Genomic DNA, 17476 nt, shown 5'->3' with positions numbered 1-17476 from the left:
GGACAGGAGTGGGAAGGAGTGTTGGTGAATTACCCCTTCCCCGTCACTGTGACCTCTAGAGGGAGCTTCCTGGGGTGAGCCAAGGACCCAGAATGGACTCCCAAGCTGGGGGCAGGAAGCTTTTGGCCAACTATTGGCGGGTAGAGCTTTACAGTTACCTTCCTTCTCAAGGCTTGCTTTCTCAGCCTCAGAGAGTGAAGACCAACCACTTTCTCAGCTTCCTCAGAGAATGAAGAGGAACAAGGGGTGGGGCCAAAGGGAGCATTAGCAAACCACACATGGAGGTCTTCTGACTCCCAAGCAGCCACTGGTCCCAACTGAAGGGAGAAGGGCTGGGAAAGGAGCCCATCTGAGTGTGGGACTGAATTCTATATAAGCAACCAAACAGCCAGGCTCTACCCCAACACACACCCCTCTTCTCCACCCAGAAATACCCTCTTCCTCCCCACCAGGCCACATCCTGGAGGCAAGAGGAGGCTGCAGAGCAAGGAACAGCGGCCCTTGGGATTGGGAATCAGGTCGCGGGTTTACCTCCTGCAAACCAGCTCCCTGGAAACCTGCAGGGAAGAGATGACTCAACAGGGACATCCCAGAATCCTCAGTGGCTCTTGGCAAATGTGCCTTCCCCCACCCCCTCTCCGCTGCAGCTGCTGGGAGGAGGGGAATGCAATGTGCCTCCTTTCTCTTATCCCTCCTGTACTGTTCACATGGCGCAGCAAACACAGAAAGACCTTATTCACAGGCTCCATCGCTTGGCCCTCTATTGAAAGCTTTCTGAAAATGCAAATTCCTCAGAAGCAGATTCTTTTCAAACACTTTAAAGTTGAGTCTACCCACTGAGAGCAGTTAAGCTGACCAACACTTCCTTGGGCTGCAGGCTCCTTAAAAATAGTATTTACATTTACAGGAGAAACGTCTGAAGCAGCCAGAAGGCAGAACTTCAGCTGTGAAGTCAGGGTTGATGACAAAAGGCGGGGCCCCAGTTTCTCGCCTCCCTAGGGGTGTGCAGGTGAAAAGCCCCCTCCTTTTGCTTTCTGTGCCCCTCCCCCATCTTGGCCTTGCCTCCTCCATTCAGTAGTCTTGCCCGGATGCCCACGTTAGTCCCGGGTGCCTGGGACCCAAAACAAGACAGAATTGTTGCCCCTCCCCTCCCCCCCGCCCCAGCTCGAATCCAGGGAGCTAGAAGAGCCTCTAAAGGAGCAAACTTGCCCCCCGTCCTGGGGCCCTGAGCCGTCCTGCTCCTTTCACCCGAGAGACCCAGAGATTCTGGTCGCAGCCCCTCCTCAGAGGGGCAGATCCCCACAAAGATGACTGTTGTGTCCCTAAGATTGGGTATTTGAAGTCTTGTCTTTGTATCTGTAAATGAGGCCACTTCTTCAGTGCCTCAGGCTGCCCCTCCTGCCAGGTGTTGGGGGCGGGGGGCTGTCCTCCTGCAAAGGCTCCCCTGGGAGGAGGGGGTGACCTCTCCTCCCTCAGGCATCAGGCGGGATTCAAGTCGAGATAACGGAGGAAAACAGGATTCCTCTCTCCTTTCTACCTTTCCCACCCCCCAACCAAGAGATCACGTGATTAAAATGGGCATTTTTTTCCCCCTCTCTGATTATACAGGATTTCATCCCATGTATTTGTTAGTTCTTTTCATGTCTCATGATAATCTTTCCAATCGCTCAGTTTTAGCAACTGCATAATGTCCCATCAGAGGGACTGCTCCAGAAGTGATCAAAGGAGACTCCAAAGGGTGGCCGGTTATGCCATCCCACAACACGCCACGTTGGCCTACGGACTGAGCTAAAAGCACTTTAACAACAGCAGATCTAGAAAGGGCGTTCTGATCTCCCGCTTTCTTTCTGAAAGCCGGAGATTAAAAACTCCCACGTGAAAGATGCCTTTCTTGGATCAGAAGGAAAGCAACATTCTTATCGAGAACAAGCAGTTGAGTGAGACCTAGAGAATTCTATACAAACAGTCCTCTTTAAGATACTTATCTCCTTTAGCCTCCCCATGTAGTCTAGTAATTTTTCCACAGTTGTCACTCCTTGTTCAGCCTAACAGAAAAGTATGTAGTTTTCATCATTTCTTTGGGTTTTCATTTCCTTATAAGAGTTCCCATGTCACATAAAATTTATATATAAATTTGTGTGCCTTTCTTCTTCTGATGGGCCTTACGTGTTTCTGTCTCAGCCAAAAACCCTGAAGACGGCAGAAAGAAAACGTTGCAGCACCTACAGCCAACCAGCGAGAGCGCCCACAAGCCTGTGCGCCTCCCAGCATTCCAAGCGAGAATCCTATGATTCACTCTAATTGGACAGCTTTGGGTCACATGACTACCGATGACTGGGGCCAAAGGCGCGTGCTGATTGGCTTAGGCCACCCAGGGCCCAGCGGCAGGTTGGGCTGAGGTTAGCTTCCCTTGGTAGGCTGGCTGAGAAAGGCAGAGCATCTGAATGAATATTAGATGACATTAGTTCAGGAAGCATGTAATGCTGGGAAGGCGATCGACACAGCGCGTTCTCAATATTAGTTTTTCCTTTTGTGGCAGTTCACCTGCTGATGGATCTCACAACAGTGCTACAATGGGGGCGCCTGGGTGGCTCAGTTGGTTAAGTGTCCGACTTCAGCTCAGGCCATGATCTCACAGTTCGTGGGTTCGAGTCCCGCGTCGGGCTCTGTGCTGGCGGCTGATTCGGAGCCTGGAGCCTGCCTCGGATTCTGTGTCTCCCTCTCTCTCTGACCTTCCCCTGCCCGCGCTGTCTCTCTCTCTCTCTCTCTCTCTCTCTCTCTCTCTCAGAAATAAATAAAACATTAAAAAAAATTAAAAGAAAAAAGAAACAGTGCTACAATGAATATTCCTAAAGATACTTACATATTTGCTGAAGATTCCTTCTCAATGCCACAGTCCTCTGATGACTGGAGCCCCCGTACCCTCTTCAGACTTGCCCTATCCCCCTCTCTCTGTGTATTTGCTGCCCCAAGGTCAGACTTCATTATCATTACTTCCATAGCCTGTAAGGAACATAGAAATGAGTCAGGGTGGCCTTCTAGGGTTGGGACATGTCATGTTCAATTCTCAGTCCGCAGCAGCCAGCTATGGTGGGAAAGTACTCCCCTCAGGCCTGAAATCCAGGAGACAGACCCTCATATGTCCACCTACCATGTTTTTACATTAAACTCTGACTTTAAACCGAGCACATCATGCCAGAAGTTTGACCTGACGTCAAATAAAGTGTCTGTAGCCCCCTTCATTTATCCCAATGGGAAAATAGTGGAAGTCCATAGAAATCTGACTGCAGTGAATGTTGTATGAACCACTGGATCCAGACACTCATCCCCTCAGATGCCAGAAGTGTTGCCTGCTGCGAGCTCACAGCTGTGTCCATCTCTGGGAATCACCGTTGGCTTTAAAAAAAAAAAAAAAAAATTGCTTCACCCCAGATCATGTCACTTCCTGACAGTCAAGATGAATTTAATGACAGGTTTGTAGAGGCAGAAAATTCTTCCCTTCTTACCTTCTAGGTTCTTTGGCTGGTGCGATAATTAAATTGACATAACATGGATTAACAGGAGAAAACAAATTTAATTACATACGTATAGGAGACCCATAAAAATACGAGGCTCAAAGGCAGTCAGGCAATTGAGGCTTCTGTGCTATCCTGAGCTAAGGAAAGGGATGGGGAGCTGGGGCTTCAAAGGAGAGAAAGGAAACTCACAGGAAGTTGAGAAGAGCAGATGTTCTGTAATCAAATGCCCCGCCAGGCAGATGTATTTCATATGAAAAGCTCTTATTATCTTATTATCTCTGATAATAGCTCCCTCTCTGAGCCGGCCCCCTATGTAAATTATTTTAGGCAGTCAAGAGAGAGGTAAAAAAGCTTTTCCTGGGGCGCCTGGGTGGCTCAGTCGGTTAAGTGTCCGACTTCGGCTCAGGTCATGATCTCACGGTTCATGGGTTCCAGCCCTGCATCAGGCTCCGTGCTGACAGCCAGCTCAGAACCTGGAGACTGCTTCGGATTCTGTGTCTCCCTCTCTCTCTGACCTTCCCTTGCTCGTGCTGTCTCTCTCTCAGAAATAAACAAAACATTAAAAAAAAAAAAAAAGCTTTTCCTGAGTATGCTGGGACTTGATCGCCTTCTGCTCAATATAATCCACAAGCCAAAGTTTGGGGTGGCATGTTCTGCTCCCCTTCAGGTCCATGTGGGAGTAAAAAGGCCTGGACTTGATCTCATTTGGAGACAACTCTGAAAAACCTCTCAGTTCCAAAACTTCTTACGTGTTCCTGTTTTCTAGCCACATAACAAACCACCCCAAAACATACAAAACAAAACAATGGCACAAAGATTTGTTATTTCTCATGTTTCTATGGGTCAATGGGCTCAACTAGGTGGTTCATGGTATAGTTTGTGGTAGGAACCCCTCCCTAAGGAGAAAGAAAAAAAATGAAGAGAGAAGGGAAGACTTCAAGGTCACCTAGATATGTGTCCAGCTGCCTACATCCCCCATGTTCTTGTAAACTGAAACAACTTAATCAGACTGCATGTTTATGTGTGTTACCATATATGGGAGACAAAGAAATAGAAAATGTATAAAAAAAAAAACCCTATGCCATATGATGTGGGCCGCTCAGTTCTTTTGGGTACGAACCCAACTGAGCGGTGCCGGCACGAATAAAGTTGCTTCCTGGAAAAAAAAAGCCTCGGTGTCACGATTCTCTGAACGAGAATCCTGCAACAAGCTGAGGTCATGCTTAAAGCCTGTCATGGAGTCAGTTTGGTTTAGACGTTTAGACTTGTGTCCTTACAACGCCTACAGCTGCCTTCAGCCTGAGGCTTGGCAGGACCTGGAACCTTCAAGCTTGTCTCTCTTCCTGCAAGGCCTGCTCCCCTGTCCCTTCCTCATTTGTAGCCTAATATGGGCTTCTTTACACAGGGCAGCTGAATCCCAAGGAGTGTTCCAAGAAGACAAAGCCCCCACTGCGCAGGCTCTTACCAAGTCTCTATCTGCATCATTCTCACTCAAGTCAAATAGCTGAGCCCTGAGTCAGTCTAGAACTAAATGAGTCAGTGTGGAACTACTGCCGGAAGGCATGGTTAACCGGGGACCACCAGTGTCACAGTCTACACAGTCGGCCCTCCAGCTCCTAATCATTTGTATCCACTTGTGAAATGGAGCCTCCCCGCAAAACAAAGCAAAATAAAACGTCTAAAGAATTCGTGCTATTCCAGCACCTCACTCAGGTCCTCCCCAGGCTTGGTTCCTCATGTACAGCTCAGGTTTGGTTTCTTAGGTGCAGAGAGAGGCCTGTGAACCACAAAGAACATGTTATTTCCCCAACACACATGTGACAAATATTGAGGAGACAAGGGAGGCACATAATCATCACTAGCCCATAGCTATAACAAAAAAATCTCTCTACGTGCTCATTTAGCTGAAGCTCACAAATTTGGGTGTTTTATTTTCGCTTTTGTTCAAGGAAAAGTATTTCCCCGTTTCACATGTGGTGTTTTAAGATTTATGTGGAGAGGGTATGGTGCCTGGGTGGCTTGGTCCATGAAATGGCCAACTATTGGTTTTGGTTTGGGTCATGATTTCATGGTTCATGAGTGAGTTCGAGCCCTGCGTCGGGCCCCACAGCTGGCAGCGAGGACTCTGCTTGGGATTCTCTCTCTCCCTCTCTCTGCCCCTCCCTACTCACGCTGTCTCTGTCTCTCTCAAAATCAATAAATAAACTTAAAAAAAAATAAAAAAGGAAAGGAAATTAAGATGTTATTTGAGATTGTTTGCTTAATTCCCATATATTTGAGGACATCCTGTATATCATATTGTTATTTATTATTAATTTTTATATAATTTTTTTACAATTTTGTTACCTTTTTAAATTTATTTATTCAGAGACAGAGACAGAGGCAGAGAGAGAGAGAGAGAAAGAATCCCAAACAGGCTCCATGCTTAGCATGGAGCCCAAAATGGGGCTCGATTCTACACACTGCAAGATCATGACCTGAGCAGAAATTGAGAGTCGAACGCTCAGCCAACTGAGCCAACCAGGCGTCCCTGATTATTAATTTTAATATCTGTGTGATTGGTGACTAATTTAATACCTCAGATAAAGAACTCTGTATGTTTTCAATCCCTTGAAATTTATTGAGACTTGTTTCATGGCCCAACGTATGGTCTATCTTGGTGAATATTGTGTATGCTTTTTTACACAATCTGATAATCACTGATTTTTACATAAAAGTATTTAGGGGTACCTAGGTGGTTCAGTTGGTTAAGTGTCCAACTTCAGCTCGGGTCATGATCTCACAGTTTGTGAGTCTGAGCCCCACATTGGGCTCTCTGCTGTCAGAGAGCTGTCTCTCAGCGGAGAGCCTGCTTTGGATCTTCTATGCCCCTCTCTCTCTGCCCCTCCCCTTCCCCCCCTCATGCTCTCTCTGTCTAAAATAAATAAATATTTTTAAAGAGTATTTAGTTTGTTGATATTAAATAACTATCAACATGGTTAAGTTTAAGTCTGTCATCTTGGTTTAGTTTTCTATTTGTCCCCAAAGTTTGTTTTCCTCTCTTCACCTTTCTCTGCCACTCTTTTAGGTGAATTAGAGCATCATTTACTCTGACACTTATCTCTCTATTAGCTTTTTAGCTAAGCTCCTTGGTGTTGTTTCTAGTTTTTTTTTTTTCTAGAAACTGAAACATGCATCTTTAACTCATCCATAGTGTTGAATTTAAGCCTGCCCACCACCCCCACATGTCACCTTCTCCCTGTGGACTGTCTGTCCCTCGCCCACACCAATTCTGTGCTCCTGGAATCTGTTTATTCATGCATTCAGCTATCAGGCACACACTTAAGGAGCAGCAGAATAATGCAGGAAGAGAATGCCAGGTCTCAAGTAAGGCATGAATCAAAAGGGAGTTGGCTCCCTTTCTGCTACCAGAAATGATGAGGCAATTCAATCATCGAGACCAATGTGAGATGATGCTGTCACTGTAGAAAGGAAGGTCCTGGTAAGGAGGAAGCCAGACACTTTCTTCAGTCATCTCCCAAACAGTTCTGGTCAGCTAGGTCGGAGCAAGTCAGCCTTCATGTGCAAAAAGTACAGCCAAAGCCATTGAACTAGAAAAGCCAGAAAGATTGCAGGTGATGTGGGGTGACCTGTCCACATTGGTGCATCTAAGGATGACTTATAAGCATTTTGAAAGTGTCAGTGCACAGGCTTTCTGTAAGATTGTGGGCAGAAGTGCTTTTTATAATTGCATAGAAGTTCACAACATGAGGACACTGACTAAAATAGAGTACAGCTAGGAGCGTCTGGGTGGCTCCGTTGATAAAGTGTCCGGCTTCGCCTCAGGTCATGATCTCGCAGTTTGTGGGTCTGAATTCCGCATCAGGCTCTGCGCTGACAACATGGAACCAGCTTGGAATTCTTTCTCTCTCCCTCCCTACCCTTCCTCTGCTCAAGCTTGCTTTATCTTTCTCAAAATAAATAAATAAATAAACTTTTTAAAAAAACCCTAAAGTACAGTAATCAGATACATAACATTATTTGGCCTTTTGAAATGATGATGTCAGTCTATAGGTGTTGATATGGAAAGATATCCAAAATGTATGGTCCAGAGAGAGAAGTAGGTATCAGAATAGTACCTACTGTGTGGGGGTACTATTCTCAGAGATGTGTTACAGGTTGGGGCGCCTGGGTGGCTCAGTCGGTTAAGTGTCTGACTTCAGCTCAGGTCATGATCTCACAGTTCGTGGGTTTGAGCCCCGCACTGGGCTGTGTGCTGACAGCTCAGAGTTTAGAGCCTGCTTCAGATTCTGTGTCTCCCTCTCTCTCCTGCCCCCTGCCCCCTCCCCCCAGCTTAAGTTCTGTCGCTCTGTCTCTCTCAAAGATAAATAAACATTAAAAAAAAAAACAAAAAAAAAAACACCTTGGAAAGCTAATCCCTTAGTTGCTAATAATAAGAAACTGGGTGAGGTTGTTTCCTTTTTTATTGTCCTTATTTTCTGTTTTTTTTTTCTACAAGAAACATGGGGAATAGAGGATTGTAACTGCTGTCTCAGATTTATCCCAGAACGAACACATAAGTTCCTCTCTACGCAAACACTGTTTTTAGGTTTCTGTTGTATGTGTTGGTGGCTGAGGGAACCGGAGCCTCAACGACTACCAACCGGTCTCAAGATTGCCTCCAAAGCAAACCAGTGACTTTTTGATGTTGATTTGTCCCAGATCTGTAGCAAAGAGAAAAAAGAATGTAAAGACTCAAAATGCTTGGAATTCTTGTGAGAGGATTAGAAAACTGAAAAAGGACATGAGTCGCTGAATCCCTTTATTCCACTCTCCAGAGACTAAAGATGAGTTCATAATGATCGCGTCAGGTACTAGGTAGACATCAGATGGAAGAAAAGGAGTTTTGAAAGAATGCAAACGGATGAAAATTCTTCCTACCACAGTGATCACAAGAGTGGTGACAAAATGATTATTCTTAAAGACTGAAATAAAAACTTCAGACCCAGTAAAATCCCTGAGCTCCCCAGATTAGAGAATAGCTCAGAGTTCAGTATAAGGGGCCAAGCGAAAATATAAAATTTTAAATATTTTATGTGTATCTTTGTTTTTATCTTCTTTCTTTGACTAAGAAATAAAGAAAAGCCATTTGAGCTTGTTTACAAAATATACCAATAAAATACTTTTTTAAAAAGCCACAGGAGGTGCCTGGGTGGCTCAGTCAGTTGAGCATCCAACTTCAACTCAGGTCATGATCTCATGGTAAGTTTGAGCCCCACATCCAGCTCACTGCTGTCAGCACAGAGCCCACTTCAGATCCTTTGTCCCCTTCTCTCTCTGCCCCTCGTTCCCTCATATGCACACTCTCTCAAAAATAAACATTTAAAAATAAAAAGTCACAGGAAACATTAGGAAGAAGGGAAAGTTAGATTAGGAGAAATAATGTGAAGCCACATGCAAAGAAAGTAACAAGGCCAGCCATATCACTCACAATGTTCATTAGATATAAACAAATCAGGGCCTTAAAACAATCAGGGCCATGGGGTTGGTGTAGATAGTCTCCCTTCTTTAAGTCACTGGAATGACTCCATGTGGGTTCAAACCGAAGAAATCCTACCAGGGGCAGAGAACATGTGATCATCCAAGTGTATTACTCAATCCCAAAATAAATGCTAACAAGGACTAGAGCTTGGGCGCCTAGATGGCTCAGTCGGTTAAGTATCTGACTTCAGCAAAAGGCATGATCTCATTCTGTGAATTCGACCCCCATGTAGGGCTATGTGGTGTCAGCTGGGAGCCTGGAGCCTGCTTCAGATTCTGAGTCTCCCTTTCTCTCTGCCCCTCCCCCACTCATGCTCTGTCTTTGTCTCTCAAAAATGAACAAATGTTAAAAGGGAATTTATTTTTTTTTAAATGTTTTATTTATTTTTGAGATAGAGAGAGACAGAGCATGAGAGGGGGAGGGGCAGAGAGACAGGGAAATACAGAATCTGAAGCAGGCACAGAGCCCAACGTGGGGCTCAAACCCACAAATGTGAGATCATGACCTGAGCCAAAGTCAGAGGCTTAGCTGACTGAGCCGCCCAGGTGCCCCAGGGAATTAAAAAAAAAAACAAGGACTAGAGCTCTTATGCATGACTGTGTGACTGCCATTCACACAAGTCTTCCTAAATGTTATTTAATTCAATCAAATGTTTGCTAAGTATCAAACAAGTGTGAGTTTTAGGTTGTAGCTCTGATCTGACAAGGACCCTTGATATTCTTTCTATATTGCTGGTTAAGGGCAGACATGAATGTTTAAACAGACAGCTGTGCTGGGGTCAGGGTTAACAGCCTCCTCTGAAAGTCAAGGAACCTGAATAGAGGTCACCAGATATACCCTTACCACGGCGGGTGGGGGTAGGGGGGTGGCAGGACCCAGGCAGGACCACTTCAGTTTCACCCTTACACACAAATGACTGACACCTCAAATTCTTAGGCTAGTATTGACCTTTTCAGGTCCAAGAACCATTTTTAATGACCCTCCCCTGCCTCAAACATGTATAGTCGTTACAGCTTTGGAACTGGCTGATTGAAAAGTATTTAAAAATGACAGACTCCTTTTTAAAAGTTAGGCTTGTAGGGGCACCTAGTTGGTTTAGTTGGTAGAGCGTATGACTCTTGATCTTGGGGTCACGAGTTTGAGCTCCACATTGGGTGAGGAACCTACTTTAAAAAAATAAATAAAATATTTTTTAAAAAGAACAATAAAAATTAGGCATGTAATAAATGTTCATTATAGAAAAATTGTAACTGTGTATGGTAACTGATCTTAAATAGAATTATTGTGATTATTTTGAAATATATACAAATATTGAATCATTACGCTGAATGTCTGAAACTAATATGTTATATACCAACTATACTTTAATAAAGAAAAAAGGAAGGAAGGAAGAGAGAAAGAAAGAAAAGGAATAACTGAAGATAAAAATCACCAGTCTTTTGGCTTCCCAGCCTCTAGGAAGGTGAGGGGCAAGGTTCTTATCTATTCCTCTCTATGGAACCCAAAAGAGAATCAAATATTCTCTCACTTAGCTTCTTTATAACTAGTATATCATCATGTAACCTAAACTCAGCCAATTAAATATTCCTGCCAAGGACTTTGAATTGTGAAAGAGTGATGGAAAGGCCCTGTGGTCAATCAGATAATATTCTCAGTGGCTGCACCAGAGTTAAGAGTCTAACAGCATAATCCTGAGGGGCCAGCAGCAATAATGCCAGGGCCAGCAACCCAGGCTGGCTGTTACTGGGAGGATACTGCCATCAAAATGGTCTCTATTTTCAGGAGAAGATCCCAGAGTGACAAAGTGGCTTCTCTGATGTGTCAGCTCACAGCCCACTGAATTGAATGAAGACTGGGTAATGGGGGGCGGGGGGGGAGGTGACATGTGATAACATAAAAAATGTATTCTGCCTGTCTTACTCCTGCTTTTCCTACAGGAGATCTGACCATGTGTCAGGGAAACTGTGCCCCAGGGAACATAGTGACTCACGCCCTTTCGGAGGATTTGGGATGCCAGCTCAGCCAACAGTAATTCCAGGGGAACAAGAACACCACCTGGTTGAGTGATAAATGGAGCCTTGGTTGAATTCCTGCTCATAGTAGGGCTGCAGGAAGCTGAATCCATTACTTCTCCAGAGCCTGGGTGTAGGATTGAAATAAATGTCTTAAACCTCAGGCAGAACCCTCACATTGGTTCTCTGACCCAAAAGTAAGGGCTATTATAACACAAAGGGCAGAGAAGAAGCCCTTGGAGTGCCCCCATGGCCACCCAACACACAGCAAATCTGAAGGAGGACCAAAGCCCAGAAGGGAGCGCGGCCGTTACTATAGCTGTGAATAAGTTGAAGGGCTGTGTGTGTGTGTGTGTGTGTGTGTGTGTATGGGGGGTTGATTACTCTCTCCATCCTACACCACCCTCCCATCTGGCCAGGGCAGAAGAAGCATGGGCCAGGAGTGGACAGCAGCAAGTCCCCTCCGTTTTGCTTCTAGACTTTGTGCTGGATGGACTTTGACCATCTCACTGCCTGTGGGACATCATGCTGGCCCACTGCATTGATGATACTGCGCTTAGACTAAGGTGAGCCTCAGAAGCTCTCCCAGGACACGGGTTCACTGAGTTTCCCCAAATACTATCAACAGTTCAAAGAAAGATATTGATTGTCTTGGCCTTTCCCTCACACTGACAAGTTGGCTGCCCCAGGTCCAAATATCAAATCCACACATCAGTGTCCCAAACAAGATGGAAGCTGATGGGCTAAAAGGGGCTGTTCACCTTCCCTGGTCGGGAAAGAAAATCTTCCCCAGAAGTCTCTCCAGGGGACATCCTCTTGTGTTGCATTGGCTAGAATTGCGTCACAAACCTACCCCAAGATCAATCACTGGCAAAGAGGAGTGGGAGCGTCACAGGTGGCTTAATCTACTAGCGATTCTACCCCTGGCCCTTTGTAATAAAATCGGGGTACCCTCGCACTGTCACTGTCTAATGCTGAAACAATCTAAACTAAATTGTCAATGAAGCCACAGAAATCATCCTTGTAAGAAAATGATAGCAGACCTTCTAGATCTGCCCAATATGATAGCCCCTAACTACCTGTGGCTACTTAAATTTAATGTAAAATTAATTAAAATTAAATAAAAATTTAAAAAAAGGTCTTCGGTCACACTAGCTATATTTCAGGTGCTCAATAGCCACCTGTGGCCAGGGGCTGCCATACTGGACAGCGCAGACAAAATATTTTTATCATCACAGAAGGTCGAATTGGCATCCACAGCTTCTCCTGCCAGTGAAAAGTGAGAAGTGGCTTCTTCTAAAGCTATGAGGTGAGGGTTTCACTGTGCCACCAGCGTCATGCCACTATCATGTCATTGGAACACCCCCCTCACCTTTGCCCAGCACAACCTGAGATTGGTGAGCTGAGCAGCCTCTAAGCCAGTAATCACAGAAGCTCTCTGACCTGTGGAGCCACATTCAACACACAGATCTGGCAACGAAACCCGTGTTTTCCTGCACTCACAGAGTCCATCCCGCCTGAATCCTAGCTCTATCTCTCTGGGTAAGAGAGGTGCTGGCCGGGTGCTGGTCTGAGCAAATAATGTTATCATGAGATTAATATTTAATGGTTACCTTGTCCTACACCAGGCTCCGTGAAGAGTGATCATGAAGTCATCCGCTGCACATATCCTGAAAACACATCCACTTCATAGAGCTCATCAGCTGGGTCACTAAGGGGCTGCAGAGTTGCACAGAATGAGACAGGGCTACGAAGTGCACAGAGAGCGCTATCCCTCAGGTCCATCCCATGGACACAGCTGACGTTGTACTTGCTTGTCTCTAAAAGGGTGTGCGTGCTATGGAGATGCCTCCGTGATACCCACCCTCTGATCCACTGTAACCTCCAGAGGCCTGACAATTAAATGCCAGCTTGAGTGAGGTTGGTACATTCATATCCTGGGGGAGATAAAGGCCGCATTCAGCTCTTAGAGATCGCAGCCCCTTCCCGGCCACTACTGGCCAGTGCCATTCTCCTGCAAGGTTAGGTCTTGGGAGACTCCTGCTCAAACTCTAACTTGACCTGGCCAGGGGGATTTTAAAGGAGGACCAAGCTGAGTGGCTGCAAGGTCGCCCTATGTCATTGCAGGACAGGTCAGCTGCTGCTCCCTTCCCCACTGTGCCGGAGGCTCAGACGTTGGCAGATTCTCGTGAAGTCACGTTGAGGCCAAGGCCAGCAGGTTTGCTGGGATTGCATGCCGAAGCTGCATTTTGCCGACATTCTGCCGGGCTGAGGCTGCAGACATGCTGGCAATGCTCGGGTGAGCTTGTCACCTGCCCCCGGATGCCAGGCAGAGCAGGCGGGTGTCCCCGCTTTTACATGGATGCTCTTTTAACTGTTACTCCCAGGTCTCTTCATGCACCCCTTGGAGGGGGTGCTGGGGTAGGGTGCTCAAGCACAGGCTGAGATGGAGGATCTCCTTCCTGCCCCTCAGCGCCCTCAGCCAGTATAGGTGTGCCCTGGGGGGCCTGCCCACCTCTCCTGCTGACACACCATCGACCCATCCTGGGCCCAGCAAGGGTACAGTAAGGATTAGAACTAGGGCCTTTCTGCCCAGCCCTCTTAACAGACCTTCATTAGACTTTCATTTACCTAAAGTTCAAGTAAAACTGAGATGCTTGACCCTCATGAGAACACCAGCTGTCAGGGAGACCCTGGCGCCCTCACAGGAACCAGCTCTGGCCGCGGAGATGATGAAAGGGAACAGAATCCATCACCCAAAAATGCCACTTTGTCATGTGGATTATTTGAGCTGAAAGCAGTCAAGCCCCAAAATGTTCAGGAAAAGCTTTTTACCTCTCCCCTAACCACCTAGAAGAATTTAGATAGGGGCCCTGGCCCAGAAAGAGAATTATTACCAGATATAATTTAATTTTAATTTTTTTTTTTTATCTGAGAGACTCACCTGCATGGTAGGGCCAACGATCTGATCTGATCGCCAGACATCGGCTCTTCTGTGAATTGCCCTCCTGCCCTTTAGACGCCGCCCCCCCCCCCCCCCCCCCCCCCCCCCCCCCCCCCCCCCCCCCCCCCCCCGTCCCTTTCCTCAGCTCAGGATGACATGTGAGCCTCAGTGGCCTGACTGTCTTGGAGTCTTATGTTCCTGTGGGACTCCCGTGTGGATGTAATTACATTTATTTTCCTCCTGTTAATCTGCCTGATGTTAATTTCATTATTAAACCAGCCAAAGAACCCAGAAGGGAAGAAAGGAAAATGTTCCGCCTCAACAGCAAGGAAATGAAGTCCTAGCCCCGTGGTGGCCTCCAGGGCATCCAGCAGCGGGGAGCCCGCACGGGGGCTGCTCCACTGTCGGGCCCACAGCGCCCCCATCAGACCCGGTCTTGAAGCCTCCTCGGGCCCCAGCCTTGGTCCTCTCCGGGTCCTGGGGTCTCCTCCACCTTCTTCCCACTTCACAGTCTTCCTCACATTTAAGATCTTTCTCCCTCTACTGGGATCCCGGGAGCCCATACACTCTCCCCAGGTCCCAGCTTCCTCGGAGCTCCAAAAACAATTGTTGTAGGGGTGAAGAGAGAGGAAGGGAAGAAGTGAAGGAAGAGCAATGGGGAAGGAAAAAGGCTTAGGGACAGGGGGACAGAGGGGAGGTGGGGAGAGACACATGAGTGAGGAGAAGAAGGGGAGGAAGGGGAAGATGAAAGACAGGGAGGGGTGGAGAAGGATGGGGAGAAGGAGAGGGGTTGAGGGGTAGGGGGAGAGTGGGGAGAGGCCGATGGGGAGGAGGAGGAGGGAAGTGTAGAGAGGTTGAGGGGAGAGGGAGGGAGGAAGGCTAGCATGAAAGACTGGGAGACTAGAGGAGAAAGAAGGTACCAGAAACCAGAACAAAATCACCCCCTTTTCTCCCAACCAGCACTATTCTGTCACTCTTCCTACCAAGTTCTGCTTGAGGGACCACGAAGAAGCAAATTGTTCCAGAAATCCCAGTTTCACTTTACATCTTCATTGAAAACCAGAGAAATCAGACAAAGCCTTATTTGTTTCATGATATTTTCGAGGGCGTGGACACAGAGGAGGAAAAAGTAATCTTGGCTTCCTGCCTCTTTTTTTTTTTTTTTTTTAATGGTCTTTGTAGTTTCCGGTTAATTTAATACCTGAACCTTTGCCATGTAAATAGCGCAGGTAAAGATAAACTTCACTGGCCCTGGACTCTGACCTTTGCTTAACACCCATCTCCTTTCTGATTCATTTTCCATCCCACCACTGGAAGGTTTGGAAATGTTACCCGGAAATTTAAAGTCAAAGAATAAATAGAAGAAATGGCTCAAGGCAGAGCATGTTGGTTTTAGACAAGCCTGGCAAAACAGCCCAAAAATAAGAGCAATGCTCTGGTCCGCTGCTGTGTCTTCCCCTCTTCCTCAAAGAAGTGACCTAGATGGGTTCCATTCCATTAGGCGGGACTCCCACAGGCTGTCATCTCCTCAGCTTCTATGTACCCAGGCTATGCTTTGGGGCTCTGCACTGCACATTTACTTAGACAAGAGTGATTTAAACAAGTGATTTAATCCCTCTTACTACTGTTGAGCACCCCTGTATTTATTTCTTTTTTTGTTGGAGGGCTTCCTCTAACAGTGTTTTCAAAGTGTGACTATTTGTGAGAAATCTTCTGATCCTTCAAATACCTGATAATTGAGCTAGAAATCAAAATCTAGGTTCAAAGTTCTTTCTCTTTGATACTTTAAAAATATGATTCAACTATTGTCTTAAATCCAGTGTTGCTGTGAGGAAATCTGAAGTCAATCTGATGCTTGTTCCTTCCTCAGCCCTCTGCTATCTGGGTGCCTCGAATACAGATGTGATGACTGGTGCAGTCGCTGCCAGTTTGGATTACGAGGATGAGATGGGGGAATAGTGATCTGGATTGAAACCTGAGTCCTCAAGAACTAATGACACAAAGCTACTATGTGGACGATGAACGGTCTACCCCCACACTTCTACAAAAGGGAAAAATAAATTTTCATTGCGCTTGGAGTCTGTATTATCAGTAGCTGTTACTTGAAGTCTGCACTATTAGTAGCTGAAATGAATCAATTCATGTCTTGATTAAATCTGCTTTATCTTATACTTTCCAGAAGTCTGATTAGTTTTCCCAGTGATTGATATTCCCCTGGATATCAGCTACCTAGAAAGAGGCTAAAGCCTAAATTCTCTCCTGTATCCCTCCTGGGGAGCTCAAAGAAGGGAAGGGTGGCGGTGGGGACAAGGGAATTGCCTCTAGCATTACAGCATAAATTTGGCTCCCTCTGGGTCCCTCGGACCGCCTCTGACCCATACCAGGCACCTTTCTCATGGAACTTCTACACACTCTCCCCTAGCCACTACTCTTTTCACGATCAAGGTCATGTGATTGGAATGCTCTGACCCAGGCAGGGGGAAGAAGGGCTTGGACTGCTAGGGGCTGCCAGGTCCGGTTGTTCTATGCTTCAAACTCCAACCGGATGTTACGGGTCCTGGCTAGCACAACTATTTTCTGCCTCAGAGCGTGATGGCAGTGATGGAGATAAGGATGGGGGTGGGGGTGGGCAATGATCTATCCAACCAATGTGGGCAGAGAAAAGTACATGTTATAAGGCATTCACTTCTCCTACTCCCTCCTATGGCTCCCAGCCCTCACCTGCAAGAGACTGCTGTTTCCTTCCCACACTCCATGACCCAACCACCTGGTGCCTCCAAGGAGGTAGGATGGGGGGAGCAGTTCTCATGGCTTTGTGTTCCTTTCTTAATCTCATCAAACCCCCCCTTGTTTCTGTAGCATCTTCAGGAATGTATTCACAGGAAGAGGCCAGCATCTCAAGTACATGCCCATTTTGTCAGCTCTGCATTACTTTTTTCATAGCACCAATCACCATCCGGAGCTGTTATCTATGTGTTTGTTTATCTCTGTCCCTACAAGTCCCCACTAGAGCAGCCTATCCAGGAAGGCAGGAATTTGGTCTGTTCACAGCTGTCTCCCCAGCACTGGGCACAGTACATGGCAAAGATGTTCAGTAAATACAAGTTGAGGGACTGAATCACTGAGTTGGTGCTAAAACCCAGACCTGATTCTGACCCAGGGCTTCTTGCTCCAAATCTTGGGCTTTCCCCACCCAAGCCCCCAGTTCTGTGCCCTGAACAAAGACGGTACCCAGGGGGGAAAGGTTTATATCAACTAGACTCACAACAAAGATATGGGGGCCTTGGGGCGCCTGGGTGGCTTAGTTGGTTAAGCGTCTGACTTTCGCTTAGGTCATGATCTGCGGTTTGTGGGTTCGAGCCCCGCGTCGGGCCCTGTGCTGACTGCCAGCTCAGAGCCTGGAGCCTGTTTCAGAGTCTGTATCTCCCTCTCTCTCTGACCCTCCCCTGTTCACGCTGTCTCTCTCTCTCCTAGAAATAAA

At 46.6% G+C, this 17476-nt stretch overlaps 1 long non-coding RNA gene across 1 annotated transcript; it reads right to left on the bottom strand.

Annotated features, from left to right (window-relative positions):
• Window positions 1-8004: 8004 nt before the first annotated feature.
• LOC120233321 lies at window positions 8005-12750 on the bottom strand. The gene is made up of 3 exons (XR_005528790.1): window positions 12665-12750; window positions 9009-9110; window positions 8005-8221 (listed from the first exon to the last, which is right to left on the bottom strand). It is a non-coding gene; the product is annotated as an uncharacterized LOC120233321 (long non-coding RNA).
• Window positions 12751-17476: the final 4726 nt, after the last annotated feature.

The sequence above is a fragment of the Hyaena hyaena genome, unplaced genomic scaffold (genome assembly GCF_003009895.1).
Source record: "Hyaena hyaena isolate Hyena2069 unplaced genomic scaffold, ASM300989v1 scaffold_86, whole genome shotgun sequence".
Lineage (NCBI taxonomy): Eukaryota > Metazoa > Chordata > Mammalia > Carnivora > Hyaenidae > Hyaena > Hyaena hyaena.
This window is presented reverse-complemented; position numbering and strand designations above follow the sequence as displayed.